This window comes from Gouania willdenowi, chromosome 14, assembly GCF_900634775.1.
Source record: "Gouania willdenowi chromosome 14, fGouWil2.1, whole genome shotgun sequence".
NCBI lineage: Eukaryota > Metazoa > Chordata > Actinopteri > Blenniiformes > Gobiesocidae > Gouania > Gouania willdenowi.
This window is the reverse complement of record NC_041057.1, coordinates 2,651,333-2,658,143: the sequence shown is the minus strand read 5'-3', so window position 1 is coordinate 2,658,143 and position 6,811 is coordinate 2,651,333.

Genomic DNA, 6,811 nt, shown 5'->3' with positions numbered 1-6,811 from the left:
TCAAGCTAATTTTTCCCTGTTTTTCAGGCTAGCTTTGAGGGCATTTGAAACAACAGATGCGTTTATTTCTTTATTGAGTGCAAACATGGCCTGGCTTGTTTAATTTAGTAAAAATGTACTTTCAACTTTCTATCTTTAATCCATGATATTGATGACATAATTATTCTACAAGGATCTGTGGGACATTCTCCAGCATCAGATATGACATGTTCCATGGATATAAAATGATGCATAAAAATATTTCAGAAAAAAAAAAAAATACTCAAAAATTGTCTGAAAAACTTAAAATGATTACTCTGAAAACTAAAAAAAAAAATATTCTGAAAAACAAGGAAAGAAGCCCAAAAAGCAAACCAAAAAAAAAAATAATTCAGAAAAACTGATTTTTTTCTCCCCAAGTGAATGCAATATGCTTTCGTACATACCACTACTATTATTATTATTATTATTATGATGATCAATATTGCTACTGTTGTTACTCTTACTACTAATTTACGTTACGTTACTAATGCGACTTTGCAAAGATTTTAACTGCTGTCCATTTTTCAGGTACGTCTGTAATACCAGACCCTTCCACACGATGTCAGTGTGCTGTGGAGCATTTGCATTATTATTATTATTATTATTACAAATGAAAAAAATGTTTGTTGACTTGTGTATCTACATCTAATATTAGGAATAATAAAACAAACAAAAAATGAATATATGAAGTTTAAGTTTGTTTTTTTGAATCTTAGAAAATAAATATGGAGAAAAAAAATCATAACTCTCCAGTTGTCCTTGGGGTCCAATTGACCTCATTCAATGTTTATGATTCAAAAAATAATTGTACATTTTTATTTTTTGCTTTATATTTCATGCCTTTTCCTAATTTGATGAGTACGATTAATCAAGCATAAAATTATCTTGACTAATATATGGGGATTATAGGAGGGTTCATGCAGTAAGCAACACATTGGATATACTGTATATATATATATATATATATATATATATATATATATATATATATATATATGCATTTACACCTGCCTATTTCCATTGGAATATTTTGGCACTGATTCACAGAAATGACACACACACATTTTTAAATAATCCATCAACGCCACAATAACAACAAAAGCTACAGTTTATTATGATCTGATTGTACTTACATTACTAACACTAATATGGTTCCAAAGCAATTAAACACAAGTTACATGAAAAAGTTGATTTTCCTCCACGCTTTAAAGCAGATATTTTATCACATGTGGCCACAAAACTGTGGCAAACAAACAGATTGTGTGTTTTTTAAGTCATTTTGTGTATTTATTTATTTTTTTTGTTATTTAGTGTATTCTCAGCTGTTTGTGTGGTTCTGTATAGTTATAATATTTTTCAGTATATTTGTAATCATCTTGTGTGTTTTTGTTGTTGTTTTGTGTGTCATGCTGTTACCCTTGTTGTATTTATTTTTCAGTAATTTTGTAAGTTTTGCAATGATCGTTTTGTGTATTTTTATTTTTTTTGTAATTTCTTGTGTTTTGTGTGTGATCATTTCTATGTAAACAAGTTGAGTTTAGGAATAGGAAAATGATTGATTCGGGAAAAGTAAGTCAAACGTATTTGTGTAAAGTGTAATTTTGCTGTTTTGTGTATTGTGTGTGTTCATGACACATTGTGTACTTTTGCTTATGTTTTGTGTATTTCTCTGTAATTTTATTGGGTTTTTTTAATCATCCTTGTGTAAATTTGCTGTTTTTTCTACTGTATTTTTATTTACTTCAAAATGTTTACTTTGGGGCCCACAAAAAATGTATTTCTGCCTACTCTGATTGGAATATTTGGGCACTTATTTACAGAAATAACACGCACACACAGTCACAAATGCACTGAAATGAACCCAACATAATTAGCTTTACACAATGGGAGGAGACGGGAATGAGAACATGCAAACTCTGTACCAAAGCCCTACAAATGATGCTTTGAAGACATCTGAGGTCTTCTAGACTCACTGCCACCAAAACCAACTGCCAAATTCACGACACTCAAAAACAAGCTTCTTACCAAAGCCAGTCCACCTATGAACCGTTTTAGTTCCTGTTCAATCATGTGTTACTTTCTAGACTTGTTGACATTTTAAAAACAGCTGTGGAGCTCAATGGACAGCACCTTCTAACAAGTTCATGAGTTATATAGTGAGGATCTTCACTCATCTTATCCGTCATTTATTTGAATAGATATTATTCTTCTGTCTTACTCCTACGACTCCCGCAAGTTTCAACCGATTTCAACAAGTTTGGTGTCGAACAGTTCAAATTATTTCTGGCCAATATGCTATGTATTAGCTTTTCTCTGACTGTTCAACTTTTTCAACCCATTTCATTATTTATTTTTTTACTTTTTTCAACCTTTTTCAACTTTATTGCTAATATTCAGCTATTGTTAAAATAATAATATTGCTAGGTTAGTGCTAATGCTAGGCGAACATTAATGCTATTGTTAACGCTAGGCTAATGTTAATGCTAGGCTTATGCTAAAATTAGGCTGATGCTAATGCTAGTCTAATTTTAACGTTAGGTTAATGCTAATGCTAGGTTAATGTTAACACTAGGCTAATGTAATTCCTAGGTTATTGCTAACATTAGGCTAATGTTAATGCTAATGCAAGGCTAATGTTAACGTTAATGCTCGGTTAATGCTAACTATAGGCTAATGCTAATACTAAGCTAATGGGCCCAGTACCAGCATCCTCACTTCAAATATTCTAGTTGTTCTTTATCTGTCATTGTGAGCAGGTGTAGGTGGAGTTTCTGATTAATGTTTTATCTGTTATAGGAATCCTCCATTGTTTTTACAAATGTTGCCTAAAATCTTAGATATGTCCATATTAGAAGATCTATGTCTAACAAAACGCATTATTTTGCACCATATTTGATTAATTCACTTTTTTTAAAATGGGACTACTTTACCATTTTAAAACCTGTGTTCCTCCATCTTGAAATCATGTGATTGATGATGTCACATGGCCCCACTGCCTGTAAACATCCCATTGATTTCTATTATAGTGAAACATTCAGCCTGATTTTTAGATCATTTAGCATCTTTTTAGATTATTTAGCATCTTTTTAGATTATTTAGCATCTTTTTAGATTATTTAGTATCTTTTTAGATCATTTAGCATCTTTTTAGATTATTTAGTATCTTTTTAGATTATTTAGCATCTTTTTAGATTATTTAGTATCTTTTTAGATTATTTAGCATCTTTTTAGATTATTTAGCATCTTTTTAGATTATTTAGTATCTTTTTAGATTATTTAGCATCTTTTTAGATTAGTTAGTATCTATTTAGATTATTTAGCATCTTTTTAGATTATTTAGCATCTTTTTAGATTATTTAGTATCTTTTTAGATTATTTAGTATCTTTTTAGATTATTTAGCATCTTTTTAGATTATTTAGTATCTTTTTAGATTATTTAGTATCTTTTTAGATTATTTAGCATCTTTTTAGATTATTTAGCATCTTTTTAGATTATTTAGCATCTTTTTAGATTATTTAGTATCTTTTTAGATCATTTAGCATCTTTTTAGATTATTTAGTATCTTTTTAGATTATTTAGTATCTTTTTAGATTATTTAGCATCTTTTTAGATTATTTAGTATCTTTTTAGATTATTTAGCATCTTTTTAGATTATTTAGCATCTTTTTAGATTATTTAGTATCTTTTTAGATTATTTAGTATCTTTTTAGATTATTTAGCATCTTTTTAGATTAGTTAGTATCTATTTAGATTATTTAGCATCTTTTTAGATTATTTAGCATCTTTTTAGATTATTTAGCATCTTTTTAGATTATTTAGTATCTTTTTAGATTATTTAGTATCTTTTTAGATTATTTAGCATCTTTTTAGATTATTTAGTATCTTTTTAGATTATTTAGCATCTTTTTAGATTATTTAGCATCTTTTTAGATTATTTAGTATCTTTTTAGATTATTTAGTATCTTTTTAGATTATTTAGCATCTTTTTAGATTAGTTAGTATCTATTTAGATTATTTAGTATCTTTTTAGATTATTTAGTATCTGTATAGATTATTTAGTATCTTTTTAGATTATTTAGCATCTTTTTAGATTATTTAGCATCTTTTTAGATCATTTAGTATCTTCTTCAGTCAAAATAACAACTTGTGCTGCTTTTTGTTGCTCTAAATAATCAGGAAAAGTTGAAGATGTCGATGTAAACCTCTTTTGTTTACAGAAAGAGAATAAAAACAGTTGTGACCCCAAAAAATCATTTATGACCTCACAGGGCGACAGTCCCAAATCTGAGGTTTGGTAGTAGACAATGAAGCAGAGAAGAAGAGCTCAGTGCACGGCTGACGCGCTCTGGTGGCTGAAGTTAGTGAGTAAATCACAGACTTCTGTTGAAGGGCCCAAAAGTACTTCTATTTTCAAGGTTTGTGTTCAACAAAACTACAACCGTTTGTTTTTGTTTTATTTTATTCTGTTAGTTTTCACAGTTTGATGATGAAACTGAACGAGAAGAGAAATAAATGGACACCAGCATGAAACACAACTTGGAAAAGTAAAATAATAAAACATTCTTAAGTCCAGTGACGTGCCGTCAGGGTAGGCAAGGTAGGCAGTGCCTACCCAAGGGTAAATTAATATTTTGATTATTTGTTTTAATTATAATATAATTATAAATTATTTATTTTTTCATTTCCAATATCCTACAGTACCTATAAGTTTGAAAGTGTCTGCATTTTGTGCGTTTCATAGCCCAAATTACTAAACAGGCAGACATATATTGTTGGGAGTGTATGGAGGCTATATTAAATAATTGTTTATGTTTCTTTAATGGTGTTTATGATGTTGATTTTGTCAGATGGCTAAATGCTTGTTCATGTGGATCTTGTTGGGTTTTTTCTTTTTTATTATGAATTTTATATTTTGATAAGCGCATTGAGATGACTTTGTTGGAAATTGCTTTATACAAATAAAATTGATTTGAATTGAATTAATACTTGACAGCAGAAACATATGAAATTGTCATTGGTGGTCTCGATTTGCAACGTGCCTACCCAACCCTAGTGGTGACAGCACGTCACTGCTTAAGTCATATAATGAGATATTACCCCCACCATCGTGCAGGATGGAGATTCAGTCCTTCCTTTTTTTTATTGTGTAATGCAAAATTGTCTTTCTGGTCAGACTTCATGAAATTATCAAGATTTATGACGGATACTGTATCACCATTTTGAGAAAATATATTGAGATATGAGTTTTGGTCCATATCGTCCAGCCCTAGTAGGAATGTTCACAGCACTCCAATGTTAATAAAGGTCGGCCTGCCAGATTCTGATCACATAATTGTATTTAGTAAGTGGTTGACAAGTGGCTATTTTAGATTTATTGTACAGCTGTCTTAAATGATAATTAATAGTTTTTTTGTACAAAAAAAACCAAACCAATTTTTTCACAACACCCTCTGTTCAAAATGACGTCCCTGGGCCCAGGTGTGACATGCACAGCACAGAGATCATGTTTTCATTCCTCGTTCTTTTAGCAACAACAGGTTCTTGTTCCGTCTTTGCTTTTTCTTGCTCCAACTCTTTCATTCTCTGGTGAAGTTTCAGAAGCTTCTCTTTGTTTTTCACCATTTCATTGATTCTTTTCTGGTAACTTTGAATCTCCAACACATTTTAACGTAAATTATTTTTGCATTCCTCATTCTTAGCAACAAGTGAACGGTTCTGTTGAAGTAAAACATCTAATTCCTCTCGTAGCTTCTGATTTTCTGCATCACACATGTTATGTGTGTGTTCCACATTTGTTAGCCCATCATCATATTGTCTCATTACAGATTCTACTACCTGTTTGGCTCCTCCCAACTCCAAATCATGAACCCTCCGTCTAAGTTTTAGAGACTCCTCTTTAGTTTTCTTTATTTCATTGATTCTCTTCTTGTAGCGTTGACTTTCCAAAACCTTTTCATATAAATGATCTTTGCATTCCTCATTCTCAGCAATGACAGATTCTAGTTCTTTGTGTGTTTTTTTTTTTCCTGCTTCAACTCCAACTCTTTAATCCTCTGGTGAAGTTTCTTCTTTTGATCATTAGTGCACTCTCAAAGATTCCTTGAAGTCCGTCCTCCAGTTCCTGTAGATCCATGTCTGTAGTTTGATGTTTTAAACTCAGTGACTGACAGTGTGTGACTTACTGTAACTGACTCACTCTTTTATCTCTTCTGAGAATCAAAAGCTGTAGATCTAAACTTAACTCTGCTCACTTCACAAATGGTTTGTGTTTTTTGGAGTCATTTTGTGTATTAGTATTATTTTTTAACTTGTTTTGTGTTTTTGTATATAATAATGTTTTTGGTTTGATATGTTTTTTTTGTATTTGAACACCTTTTATCTTTGATCGAAACGGTTGTTTTTTTAATTGAATAATAAAGACACCAAAAAAAAAAGTGTTCAAATTCAATTATTTAGGTCTCAAATATTTTTTTGCATTTGAACACTTTTGATTGAAAAGGTTGTTTTTTTATTGAAGTGATTTTTTTTTTTTTTAATAGTTGTTTGCATTTGAAGGCTTTTTGCCTTTGATTAAGAATATTTATTTTAATTGAACTAAACTTTTTAAAAGTTTTTTTTTATTATTTAAAGTTTTATTGAAGTGGTTTTTTATTAAATACACATGTTTACCTCCATAACAAATAAAGAAATATAAAATTTTAATTTGAAAATATAAAATCAACGGAGGAAAAGTAATGCTGTAAAATTATTAGGAAGTAAACTGTTTTTGATTGGAAGTGATTTTTTTTCT